This window comes from Drosophila sulfurigaster, chromosome 3, assembly GCF_023558435.1.
Source record: "Drosophila sulfurigaster albostrigata strain 15112-1811.04 chromosome 3, ASM2355843v2, whole genome shotgun sequence".
NCBI lineage: Eukaryota > Metazoa > Arthropoda > Insecta > Diptera > Drosophilidae > Drosophila > Drosophila sulfurigaster.
Window position 1 is genome coordinate 7,548,798 of NC_084883.1, and position 14,501 is coordinate 7,563,298.

Below are 14,501 nucleotides of genomic sequence, written 5' to 3' on the forward strand. Positions count from 1 at the left end.
CGAGAGTCCACACCCTGTTTGCAATTTGGTCTAATACCAACAAATTAGACCATACAGAGCCAGGCATAATATTCTTGCCACTATAATAGAATTGTTAGACAGTAAATTGCCTGAGATTCGGCTAGCATCACGATTTAAACAACATTCGATTCGCATTATATCGCATTTGTTAGTTGTGACTTGGACCACAGTTCGAGCTGTAAGCACCAAGCTTATTTATGGTCATAAGCCGCAATTGGAATGCCAACAGCTGCTCCACAAGCAGCGTTTGTCATTGCCCCGCCAATTCCGTGGCCATCGAGCAGCGTTGATGGCAACGCGAAGCCTGACGATGTCGTTTGGCAACGCATAATTCATATTCAGCTAGTCAAATATTGCACTGCACAGTGCCGCAAATTCGCAAAACTAATGATGAAAAAACTATTTAATGAAATATTAATATATGGCTATTATTATACTGGCTATACATATGGTAGAAATTTAGTATAACTTCCTGGCCGATTCGATGTCCGCCTATCTATCTATCAGTATGAACACCTAAAACTCGGAGCGTAATTTTATAGAACTTAATTATATTAATGAAATTTAAAAATTAGAAATTATTTTCAAGAAATAATTCCATATGAAAAAAGCCAGCGAATGAATGGCATATTTTGAATGTTAATAAACAAAATACATCTTTCAGTATATTTTAGAAATTTCGATATATTAATTTGGGATATTTCAATAGTAGTACCGCACTGTTTTATTATTATTGAAAAGATCTAGCGTATATCCCATAATCCAGCACACTCAACTGTAGCTTTCTTACTTCTGATATCTTCTTTCTCTAACCAACATACTCTGTGAATTTAATTAGCTATTTGCTTAAATCTGACCACTGTGGCTAGCTGCATTAAAGCGACTCCCTCCACATCAAAGTGTAAAATGATTGTCAGCCCAACACCTCTTCCTCCTCCTCCTTCTACTACGACTCCAGTTGGGGACGTTGTTCGTGTCGAGGCATTTCAAAAATGGACGCTCATTTATTTACGTATTATTTAACCATTTGGAGGAGTTGTACTTAGCTCCCCCTGCCACTCTCGCTGTCTTTCTCTTTGCTCACAGTTTCCATTGCTCGGGTTTAGTTTATAATTTAATTAGCTTTGTCGTCGCAGTCTTATCACACAAATCCAGCTCGTTAATTAAACCAAAGCCCCAACTCCAGCGCCATCAGCATTTACGTAACGATAGGCACAGGATCAGCGTCAGAAGGCGAAAGAGATAGCAACACTGACAGCGCAAGAGAGAGAGGAAGAGAGACAGGGACACAGACAGGTTGAGTTCAAAGTGAATTGGATGTCAGGTGGGTCAGAGCCACAGTCCTGAGCAACGTGGGGTTAATTGTCTGTTGTTTGCCAGTCACGAACAGAGTTTGGACAATCGATTTGAATTGCAGTCGCAGACAGAGGGGAAGGGGGAAACGAGGTCTAGTTGGAGATGCTCCCAGAGCCTTTCTAACAGGAAATCCGTTGTGCTGTCAGCGGTAGCTCAAATTTATTTGGGGTCAACACCAAATGACCCACTAATTTATATGAATAGATTTCACAGCAACAATTTCGCACCTATGTCAAGACTCAAGATGAGTCGTCAAATGTTTATGCAAATAATTTACGCACACACAAAGAAAAAAAATGTGACGAACCACAGAAATCCAAATAAAATAAACGCTGCAAATGAATTCATTTAAGCTCGATTCAAACTCGAACGTGAACGTGAATGTGGTCGTGATTTCAATAAACAACTAACACCAAAACAACAAAAGCGGCCCCAAGACGACGGCAGACAACACACAACAAACACTTGAGAGATAAAAGCCACCCGATGACCTTGTCAAATTAGTGCCAAAAATGCCGAAATAGCGCGTCGAAAATATGCGACAAAAAATAAGTCACTTCGCTGTGAAGATAATACAATATTTCGCATTCAGACATAAGCGCTCATAATGAAATGATTTATAAATAAAGACGATCGTTTAATAAATGTGAAACGCATAAAAAGTAGACCGAAGCGTCGACTAAAATGCTGACATAAGCGAAATTCAACTCACTTTTTAACGTGACAAAATGTTGGGTAAGTTTTCATACAGAAAACGCGAGTTTCTTAATATTCGCAGCCAAGTTTAGTCATAGTTATAAATTAGAAACAGAAAAAATGGCAAAGCTAATGAAATGAGGAATGAAATTTGAAAGCCTAACAATTTGCATTATATTTTGACAATATTGATTCAATCATTTTTAAAAATTGAGTTGTTTATTATTCAATTTACATATTCAAGTTATTGAACATTATTATGTTAAATGGCAAAAAACGGCTGCAAATGTAAATTTGTATAACAATCTGGTAAATACTTTACTATACGACATACACGTATTAAAAATTTCGATATACCAAATAAAGTTTGTGGTATATTCAACAACAGCTGTAGAGTCTTTATTTCTTTAGTATACAGAGTTGGTATAAATATCAATATACCAAATAAAGCTTTTGGTATATTCTTGTATCTAGTATAATACCGCTTTTGCACTGTTTTGCTTTTGTATAAAGTCTATTAACTTTGTATTTGTTATATGTATATAAGCATTGTGAAAAATGAAATAGCGTTTAATGAAAATAACAACAACATTAAAATATAAATGATGTACATACGAGTTCTTTATCAAAATCAAACATCTCTTGCTTTGATGTTTGTTTTAAATTAAAGCGACTGTTGACATTAATTAAATAAATAAATCTCAACACTCTTAATACAATACATTGATTTTCGTACGCAATAAATTATAGATAGGTTATTAATCGCTTTGTTTTCCATATTGAAAACCTCATTTGTAGCCAATAAACATGCATTCATCCATTTCATTACTTCATAGAGACCGCAACCCGCAACGCGGTAAATGTGACAAACGCACAAAGTGATCCATAAATCAGTTGACCAGACTCATCAATAAGCCAAGTCAAGGCACTCAAGAACCGCCCGCTGTTAAAGAGTTGTCCCCCCATCCAAAATGAAGCCCACCTTCTACTAATTGACAGCACTTAGCTTCCACTAAGAAGAGGGCACATGCCAAACGAGTTCATTTTGGTCACTTTAAGAAGCTATTAGAGACCCCCCGACTCCTGCTCCGACACCGACTCCGAGTCTCGAGTCAGCCATGCGTAAACTGTACAAAATTTCCCATTGTAGCTCCTCATTCTACGGCAAAGGCAAACAAAGCAAAATGCTAATTCTGGGCACACACAAATCAATGGAGATTGGTGTTCAGTTTTCACTGTAATGTTTGCCTGACAACTTAGCGCTGATAGTTGAAAATCTCGACTGCACAACTGAATACCAAGTGAAACTTAAACACGATGATGGGACACGTGTGACCTGACATGACCTGTGCTAAAAGGTACGCAATCATCTCATTATGATGGACTGGAAATGTACATATGTGGAGCAAAGAGTCGTCATCTCTAATCAGCAACAACCAGGCTATTAACTAGTCCAACAGTTAATTGCTGGCATTAGGCCGCCTATTGTAGTGAAAGTTACGAAATTGTGTTTATCACCTGAACTAATCAAGCTAATAACCATTCTTCTCCCTGTATATAACATAATGAATAGTTGACTCTCGAGTCTGACTGCTGTTGCATGTCTAGGTAATATTAGGAACAGGAAATGTTTTTGGTAAGAAAGTGTCGGAGCAACAGCAACAGAAAGAGTAACAGTAATAATAATAATAAGCACGATGAGAGAATTGGATGGTTAGGTTCTAAGGCAACGCGAAAGGTCTTTAACTCGCGACCCAATCGTCTATTGTGCATTCTATAGAGACATTAACAAATTGGCCACCATAAAGTGCGGTCTCATGTTTCAGCCAAACAAAAAAGCTCACACAAATATTAAACGAGCCGGCAAATAAAAGGCTAAAAAGCAATAGCCTTTGTTTGATTTTTATTTACCTTTTGGCAACACATTTTTAACGCATTCTGCGCAATTTGAATAATGAGCCGTATTTATTTAGCCAAATCGCAACTTTTGTTGTTTTTATCCACGAATTTTGCTGATGTATTAAATTTTAATTACCTGAAAGAGACAGAAAATGAGGCAATTAATTATATGTAAGTTTCAAGTATGAAATTCAATATTCTAAAATGTAATTTAATATGTATACATAAAATATATTATGCTCTTCTCTTTATAAATAATTGGCAGAATCGTTAATAAATTTAAAGTAATATAGTATATTTTAAATTCGTAAAGATATTGGTGTAGCGATATAATTACTAAGAAATTAAGTCTCGAATGGAAAATGGGAAATGGAAACCAACAGTTAAACAAAACCTTTTCTGACCCCCCCAACGTGAACCTGAACCGCATCTGAACCTTAGAACCTGACCAGCTGGAAGTTGCCACTGCAACACGTACTGCCAACAGCTAACAGCAAACATTGCCATCGCAGCACTCGCTGGAAGCCACTCGCCAAATCCTTGCCAGCTGGAATGCCCATCCTCGTGCTCTTCCCCACTGCTTCTAGGCGGCTTCAGACACCCACAATTGCAGACTGGTTTGCACTGAAGCAGGGTCGAGCTTGACGAGCGACTGTTTACACAAACTCACACACACATACGGACACACACAGGGGCATTGCATTCGCATTTCATGTTGCATGCCCCATGCTCTTAGTACACGGCTTTTGTCGCTTTTTCCTGCTGTTTGGTTTACGCTCTCTATCTTTCTCGCTTGCTCTGTTCCTTCTGTCTCGCTTTTTGATGGGCATGTTAATGACCCTAGCTGCCTAGAGCTTTGTAGTTAAATAAGTATATGTTCATACACATAGACTAATGTGTGTATGCACAGACTGCTGCTGCTGCTGTTGCAGAGACTGTCAAACTGTGCCCCCCTCTTAGTATGGTGGCTGTAGAACGCCTCGTTGGGTGCCGCTTGGCGTCGCTTTCAATTTAGGCGTCTGCGCATAAAATTGCATCTTTCGCCACAGCAATACAGAGAGCAGCCCCCAGCCTCGATGTATCCAAATCAACATCATCAACAACATCCAACAACTGCCCCTTTTTTTGTGCTAATTTATATAAATAATTTGTGGACGACGCTGCGTGTATTTCTATCTTTGATGTTCGTGTGAAACTGCATTAAGAGAGCAGCCCTATCACACATACTATAAACGTGTTTCGAGTTTTCCTCACTGTTAATGTTGTCTCTGAACTTGACATGGCCATCAACATCACCGAACATGCGGCCAGTGGGTCGATGATTTTGAACATAAGTTGTTGGCCAACAAATAATATTGAAACCGCAAAAAACTAACACATATTTTTTAAATGGCTGGCAACGATTTCACAACTCAACTGACAAACAGCTTCAAATATTATAGCAACAGCAATAGCAACAGCAACGAGTACAACAACTGCGCTTGCAATTGTTAGACTTCATGTCGACACTTCAGAGTTAGGGGCCTCAGCATCAGCATCAGCGTCAACATCAACATGGAGTTATGAAGTACTCGAGTGCAGACGCTGCAGTGCGCCGCTGAGCTCGTTAGTCCCTGGTCTGCTCTGGTCTGGTCTGTTCGGGTTGGAGACTGAGCTTGATGTGGGCGTCTCTCACTGCATGCCTAGAGAGCCGCAACCGCATCCAAAGTGAGTTGTAAATATGGCCCACACATGGCTAAACTTGAGCTGAGTTGAGTTGAGCGAGTTTCGTCGCCTTTTTTTCACTCTTTTTTCATTTTTTTGTTTTTGTTTTTTTTTTAATTTTTGCATTTGTACTCTCGTGTGTTTGTTGTGCACATTGCCCAACCAGATCCCAGATACATACTCAACTCAGCTCAGCTCAGCTTCAGATTCAGATCCACAGAGAGTCACAGACGTCACGCAGATTTCTGCAACACGTACTTATCCCGCAGGCAAAACATTTTCAACATGCGACTGGCGTCTTAATTGGAAAGTGTATTTGCCTCTGACAATTATGAAGGTGATACATATACCACACTTATACATACATATGTATATAGATTTGTACGAGTTCAATTTGTTGATGGTCGATTGCAGATTGTCGCTTCTCGTTCGCTGATTGCTTGTTGTATGCGACACTTGAGCTTTCACACGAATACAAGACACAGACAAGAAATTAAGCAATTTAAAAGCTCACTAATACATGCACGATTTCAAGATAAACTCATGCACTTGAAGCTTTCACACATATGAATGTGATGCATGCAGAGAAGCTTTTAGTCAGAGAAAGGAACAGAACATTAATTTAACAAAACTAAGTGCAACTCAGTCACTTCTTCACACATTTAGAAGAGAACACATTAAAGATTTTTTTCCCATTTCACGCATATTAAAGAACGGGTCCAGTCACTAGGCTAGTCATATAATTATCTTTGTTCGTTAACTCTTTTTTTTTTGGATTTTCCATGCTTCTCTGCTGCTGTGGCACATTCATCATTGACTGCATTTTACTCTGCCTTCACTTGAGGCAACTTTTCAACACACACACATTTTGTAGTTTTGGTTGCGTTTTGCCCAACTTTCAAGCTGTGTGCAACATTTTTTGGCCTGTCAATTTTAATTAATGCAAATTGAAAAGCACACATGGGCACACACACACACATACACACATATGCTCAAACATAAAACACGCATCGTTGTAAATTTGCCTTATCGACATAATTATGCAATTTCGACAATTGAATGTTAGTTACTTTTAGTTCACTCTCAATAATTGCACAACCGAACCGATAATGCACATCAGCACTTTTAATGCACAGACAGATGCGTCAATAAATTAATTCAAATGTATTTGAAAATTAATCAAATCCTTCGCAGGCTGCCAATTAAATTTGTGAATGCAATTAGATTGCAAATTCCAAAGTGTAGCAATTGCATAAGGTCCTCCTCCCCCATCCGTGCCTCTCTGTCACAATCACTGAAGCGAAATGAGCAACTAATTTCCAGACAAACATCAAGCAACAGCAACAACAACATCAGCTACTATAAAAAGACAGTAAATAAAAAACACTTGAGCCTCCTCAGGGCCGCCAATCAACGATACATTTGTTGCAGGGGTGACTTGAAAGAAAAATAGAGAGAGAGAAAAAAGCGCAGCTTGAACATAAATAACTAAAATGAATTTCAATACAAATCCGAAATGTAAATGCTGAGCCATCAAAGCTTTAGATACGCCACAAGCCGAAGCAAAAGAAAGAAAACCAAATACAAAACAGATTGTGATATGAACAACACTTGAATACATTGAAAACGAAACCGAAAATGAAAAAAATGTCGCATTATAAACAAATTCGAATGCAAAAGCATGAAAAACTTGGAAAGCATCGAAAATATGCGCAACATGCAAAACCCACAACAAAAGAAACCAAACCAAACCAAACCAAATGACAAGAAAATGTGGCAGGTGACCTGCGCTGAGTTGGAACTGAGGCAACACATCCAAGAAGCTGAGCCAGCAAAGTGGTCGAGCCTCAGTCTTCGAATCAATAAAATATACATAAAAACACAACGAGAGAAAAACGAAAAGAAAAAAGACTGTACAATAAATCATAAAAAATTACTTAAATCACGCGCTGCGTGAGAAATGGTTCGGAATTTCAAAGAGTGTGTGAAACGAAAGTAAAGACTACTTATGAACGATCAAAGAGCAATCGTAGAATGAATTTAGAATTGCCCCCAAAAAACATTAGGCAGAATGATAAAACAAAGAGGAGAACGCCAAATTGTAATAAGCCAATGAATGCTTAAATAAGAGAATGCTTGTACTTCTACAGGTATTGCTGTCTCTATCGCCTTCATATGCATGAGTTCTTGGAAAACGAATGACGAGCGATGAGACTAAAGACAATATTGGCATGTTTAATAAGTATAAGAAAGAAAGACCTAAATACGAAATTCACATTGAAAGAAATAAGCATCGAAGAGCCGATCATTTTTAAGATACTTAACACTACACCTGAAAAGTATTTGGTATAAATAAGAAAATATGTAATTTAAAATCTTACACAATTTAGAAATAATTCTAGTTACAGTACAAATAAAATACCGAAATGTATAGAGCGATGAGAATAAAAGCAAAATTCGAATGTTTAATAAGTATAAAAAGAAAGACTCAAATACAAATTTTTCACCATTTAGAGAAGATTCTAGTTTCCGTTTTAAATATACTGAATTAATATACTGAGAAAACCGTAATATAAATTTAGTATATCGATATACTACTACATTCAAAATATACCAGATTAGTTTTGGCCCTTAAAATTTTCCACAATTTTATTTTATAACTGCAATTCATTGAATATCTGAAATATTGGTATTAATTTTATATAAAAATAAATTGTGTACAAAGAGTAAGTTTAGTAACGAAAAGTGAACAATATAAATATATATTTGCATTGGGGCCATCGGGCGACCTTTTTGAGGTTCATTCAACTTTTGAGACAGACAAATTGAATTTAGTTGCAGACGTCTGTCTGTGCACCAATTTGAGCATTTACCGCCCTTCATCTGACGCACAGAATCAAGTAAGTTTGAGAGTGAGAGAGAGAGAGAAAGAACAAGGTGTAGTCGTAAAAGTTGTGTGTGCTAACGGTATTCGGACATGTAACCGAGGCGCTAACCGTCAAACGGTTGTTCTAATGACGCCAAGAACACATTACGCACATTACGTGTAAAGATGAAGCAGTCAAAATTGATTTCGTCGGCCTTCTTCGAGAATGTTGGCCCAGACATCGACACTCGAATTGGTGCCCCACACACAAGATTCATGCCAAAAGACCAACAAAAAGAAACGAGGAAAACCGGTTACCGACCTTTAGGAAAGTTGTTTTCTGTTGAGATCAAGCCCAAACTCCCAAGCTTGTTTCCTCATATGACTTTTACGCGTTTAATTGTTTTGATTAAAATTAAAAAGGCGATCGCAATTTGAGCATTGAACTTGTTTTCGCAAGTAATAGGCAACTACTCAACTCCAACTGACAGACTGATAGACTGACATCAAGCTGCTTGATTTGTTATATTACACCCACTGAACATTGGGCGAATGTTGTTGCTTACGAACATCAATCAAGTGTCGAATCATTTGTCAATCATTTGTGTAGGAAATATCAAAACAGAAATATTAAATAATTATTTATTGAACGTTAATTGTCGACAATATTATTGCAACAACAAAATGCCGTTAAAGGGGAATGCACAAATATGGAAGTACGAAAATTTGTGCAACGCCTACAAACGAGCTACCAAAAAAAATCAATATAAGGCCAGATTATGTGTCAGCTCGCAACCGAAATCAAAGATTCCACGAAATTACAGTCAAACATTGCTAAGTTGAACACAAGATATTTGTGTTTTTGGAATGTTCATATGGGAAAATTGAAAAATTGGAAAACTTACATCAATTTAAATTCAATTCGTTTTAGCAAAGTTTGGCAGTACATTTTGAGATTAAAGCACTTGACACATTCCATTTATTTACTTAACAACTGGTTTTTGTAGTGTCGTGTTTCATTTCAGCTAAAACACAATTCACAGCTCTTTTCAATGTTTATGTTTTTAGTGCTTGCGTTTCAATTTCAGGAGAAAACTTCTGTCGACAATTCTGCAACTGGGATTGGGATTTGTATTTACTATATGTATGTGAGACCAGTTCTCTCGTTGCCTTACGGCGTAAATAATATTAACTTGACTAACGAATATTACATTCTGATGGCTTGTCGATTTCATTTCAGTCAAAACGGCAGCCATTTTGAACACACAATCACTCACACACACACTTACACACGCACGTACGCACACAGTCGCGTTTGGAGCCTAAGCCACACTCAACAAGAAAAGAATGAATGTACTCGTACTCGTTTTGTGAATACACAAATACATCACACGTGCGAGGGCAGTTTGAGAAGAGTTTGTGCCACGAATTATATTAACTAAACAGTTCAGTATTATTGTCGAAATGTGACAGATTAGTATACAAAAAAAAATACTGAAATATACTGAAAGCTACATTTATTATATCGATATACCAGCGATAATGCTGAACTCATTCAGTTTTAAGAGCTCATGTATCCATGAGTATTATAAGACAAGCTGATATGCATTCAAAATATACCATAGAATACGAAATATACCTGATTTATTACATACTAGTTTTATACATTTTTCATAAATTTTTATGTTTAATCTTAATAAAAAATATAATGTATGCAATTTAATTGCAATTATAAAATCTTTCCATCTGAAGCACTTATTCCAGACACAATAATAAAGTAAAGCTAAGGAAAAATAAAAGCATACAAGTTTTATTCATATATATATTTCATATTTATATATTTCCTACAAAGCATAACCCTTAGTAATATCTTGTTGAAATAATAATTTTATAAATATTACATATTTACGAAGCAAACTGAAGTTTAAGCCAAAGCATACAAGTTTTATTCAATGCAAATCACACATCATTCAAGCCCATCCAAATATTTATCCCAGTTTATCCTTCCTAATAGCCTTTTATTTTATTTGTTAGTTATTGAACTCCCCTCTTCTGTTTCTATACCCAGGCAAAAGGTACCTTTTATTTTATGCCACACCGCTTGGGCAAATATTTGAGACCTTTTCAACAAAGATGGTGATGATGATGACGACGATGATGATGATGTTGATGATGATAACGACGCACTCGTTGACAACGAAAGTGGGATTCACTGTTCATTCATTTAGGCTTTTGTTTGAAGATTTTGACGCACTTGTCGTGGGGTCTGAATATATGCTCATATAGAGGATTGATGTTGTTCTCGGTAAAACAAAAAAACAGACACTCAAAGGCAACTGACACGTTTGTGCGATAACTTTGGGAAAATAAATTTTTGTTTGCTTGGAGTTTCAACGAAACGATGTGAATTTAATTTCTAAAAAACCAATAAAGAATATTTTATTATTGTATACATTATGGGCAAGTTAATATTTTGATTTGGCAGCTCTTAAATTTAGATCTATAGCTGGAAGATCTACGTAACCGGATACATTTCGTATTCAACGATTCCTTCGGACATGTTCACATAATCAAATCTCGCGCTGAAAGCCAAAGGCCTAAACAACAGCCAATCTTGTTACGAAGAAGAAGAAAGGAAAAAACACACACCATCACAAACACACACACAATTATGTGCGTGTAAATGGTCATGTGTATCTGTAAATGTATCTCTCCCTATTTGTATCTGTATGCGCGCGTGCATCTGTATCTCAAATACGAATGTGTGTGTGTGTGTGTGTGTGTGTGTGTGTGTTGGCCTGTGCCTCTTTGCTCAAATTGCCAGGGCCGATAAGCAGCCATCGCCGTGATTTGCATTTTAATGCGAGTGTGAGACCGAGTGCGAGCATGTGTACAAATATGCCCCAGAGGTTCTCTGGCCATGCCTCAGAGTCTTCTCCAGGCCTCCAGGGAGTAGCAGAGAGAGAGAGAGAGACAGATAAAGAGTGAGAGAAAAAATAAGAGAAAGAGAGAAACGCAACGCATTATGTATATGAAATTTATGACAAAATGTTTGAGGCACAGCCACAATCATAACAATTGTGAACAGTCCTCATCTTGTGGTTTTCATAATTTGCCACAAAAAACTCTCAAACTCGAATGCGAATTCCGAAATCCAACTCGGATCTCGATGAGGGGAAAATAATGTTAAATGAGCTGCAAAATAATTGCTAGGCCAAGACACAGACTCGTTTACAGTTTGACAATCACTGCGGGGCTGGGGGTTGCCCTAGAATAATGAACATTAAAGCATTACCCTCCCCGATGGCCCCCCTCTCCATCGTCCACCTCCCACTCAGTTGGCTTCATTATGTTTATTATTATCATGCAGCTGCGAATTACGCAATTTGTTGTTTAACTCAGTGAAAATATTTCTGCTTCTGGCCGTGTGCGCGGCTTAGAAGTTGCCTTTTAATTAAACTCCTGGCAAAAAAGCCTTCTCCACCTCCACCTCCTCCCTCATTAGTAGTTGCCTGCCGCACTGATTGATTACAGTTAGTTACCTAACTGTTGCCTAACGGCCAGTCGCTGTTTGCATTTTATAACCGAGTAACGCCTCGACTTTTGCGGCATGCCACGCCCTTTAGGTCTCAGAACGCAGCCCGTTAATATTCTATTAATTTTTCTTTGCTTTACTTTTTTGTGTTGTTGCCATTGGCGCTAAACGGGTTTTTCTTTTTCTGTATTTTTTTGTTTATTATTTTTAGCCCACTGTTGTCTGTCCTCCTCTTCAGGCGCTAGTCGATAGTCGGCAGTCTTCTTGCTTGCTTGCTTGCTTGCTTGGCATCCCGTCTCCATTGAACGCGGAAGCTCCATAGTACTTATTAAATTTCATTCTTTTTCCTTTTCTTTCACCTCGCCTCACCTCGCCTCGCCTGCTTTGCCCCATTATCTTTGCATCTATGTATTCTCTCTCTCTCTCTCCCGCAAAGCGCTTGATTGATTGATTGTCGTTCAGTTTGTCGCAAAAGCTGCGCGGAAATCAGCCTTTGCGTCTTCTATGCTTCAGTCTTCGTTCGTCAACCTATATTCTTACACTTGACTACGACTCATTTGAAACAGGTTATTTTATAACATAGAAAACTTAAATAAAATAATTAATCGTCTAATAAAAATTATTTCAACAAACTTCTAACGATTTTTTTACCCGCAACCCATTTTTAATAAAGGCAAAACAATGCGGTAAAATACCAAAAAATACTAAATACCGAAAGCTATATTTGGTATATCAATATAGTAGCACTTTTAAAATATACCATAGAGTAAACAAATATACCACATTAGCAAGCAAAGCCATCTTTCTTACTTCTTGAATTCAAAATATACCATATATTAAACCCATTCAAAGCCCTTCTTTTGTTGCACAGTGTTCTTCGGTAGCTCGATCCCCATTTCTTGCTGACAAATGTCGCGCTTATGAAATATTTGAACCACTTTTTAGCTATGGTCGGTCTTCATGAAAAAATTAATAACAATTTCCGAGTCGCTGTTTATTGTTTTTTTTAGCTTATTTTCTAGGGCATGCCAACTCTGGCGGCGTCATTAGTTTCATGTTGATCTATTCATTTATCCATCACATTTCGCATTGAATTAAATCAAAACAAGAGCCAAGTGATGTGACGCAAACGTCCTTCACTTTGGATCCCATAAATATTTGTGTTGCTATCGATCTCCACTCACACTCACACACACATAGACAGCTCTCTTATAAAACATCCATCAATAAAACAACTTTTGAAAACCTGGCCACACCCTTCTCAAATAGAAATTCCAATGCATCGCACGAGCTTCGCTTTCTTTGCTGGCATTGATTTTGTTTTCCATTTCATTTAATTTCTTCTTTGGTTACACTTTTTTCTTTGGTCTCTTCTACTTTTGTTTTTGGCATTTAATTTTAACTTAGTGTCATTTGATTGTCTTATTTTGTTTGCGGTGGCGGCGGCGGTGGCGGTGGCACTTTCTAAACAAAATTGAAAGCAACGCCGGGAAATTCATCAGCAAGTTTTATATAATTTATTAAGTTTTTATTATCGCAAACTTTTCTTTGCCGAGTTTTCCTGCGCTTTGGTTGATTCACCAACATTTTGCTTTGATTATTTTTTTCACCATTTTTCTTGGCTTTCTTTGCTCCGTCATAATTCAAGACCACTCGACGCTCTTCACAGTCAAACAATTAGCGTAATTTAGTTGCACTTAAGCAACGGAAATAAAAATATAAGTTTTTTCTTTATTTTTATGTTTTTTTTTTGTTTGCTTTTTGTTGCGTTTTGTCAAGCTTTTTCTTTAGCACGAGGGGGAAATGTTGCAAAACTCTTTCAACAAATTATTGCCAACAAACGTTGTTTTTGTTTCTTTTCCCTGTGGTTTCACATTTTATTCTGCTTAGCTTTGCAGTGCGGATTTGCAGAATATTAATCTAATAATTCACTTATTTAGCTATACATATTTTGCTAATTATTTTCGAGGCTTTTGTATTGCTTTTTACTAGTTTCTGAAACTGAACTGAAATTTAATTAAATATATCGAGCAATAAAGTTTTCGGCCAGCTCAGCTTGAGCTTAAGCCGCCACAGCCGTAATTCCATCTGCCAACAACTTGGCAAAGTTTCTTAGCCGTATTCTTAGCTGGCTTGGCATTGCTTACAGTCTTCTGGCCAAATCGCCGCATTACAACGCATTGCGTGTGTTTCGGATCCTCATACTCAGCAGGACAAACTTTACTTAACTGACTCTCCCATTTTACCACACTTGCCACTTGCCACATGCCTCTTGCCGCTTGCTACTTTTGGCCAAATGACGTGACGAGCCCCATTAGGATATTCCCAACTTCGAGTCATGCAAATGAAAATGCTGATTTGACGGCATTGACGCACATTCAACCTTCCTTTTAATGAGCTTCATAAACTTTAATGTAATTTCTT

General features: G+C 37.4%; 1 protein-coding gene and 1 long non-coding RNA gene across 10 annotated transcripts in view; one reads left to right on the forward strand and one right to left on the reverse strand.

Annotated features, from left to right (window-relative positions):
• The window catches only part of LOC133846204 (SH3 and multiple ankyrin repeat domains protein 1), a 76,134-nt gene that overhangs the window by 54,222 nt on the left and 7,411 nt on the right, over positions 1-14,501 (reverse strand). The gene's annotated exons all lie outside the window — the stretch shown is intronic.
• Positions 9,111-10,935, forward strand: LOC133844945 (uncharacterized). The gene is made up of 2 exons (XR_009894660.1): positions 9,111-9,673; positions 10,611-10,935. It is a non-coding gene; the product is annotated as an uncharacterized LOC133844945 (long non-coding RNA).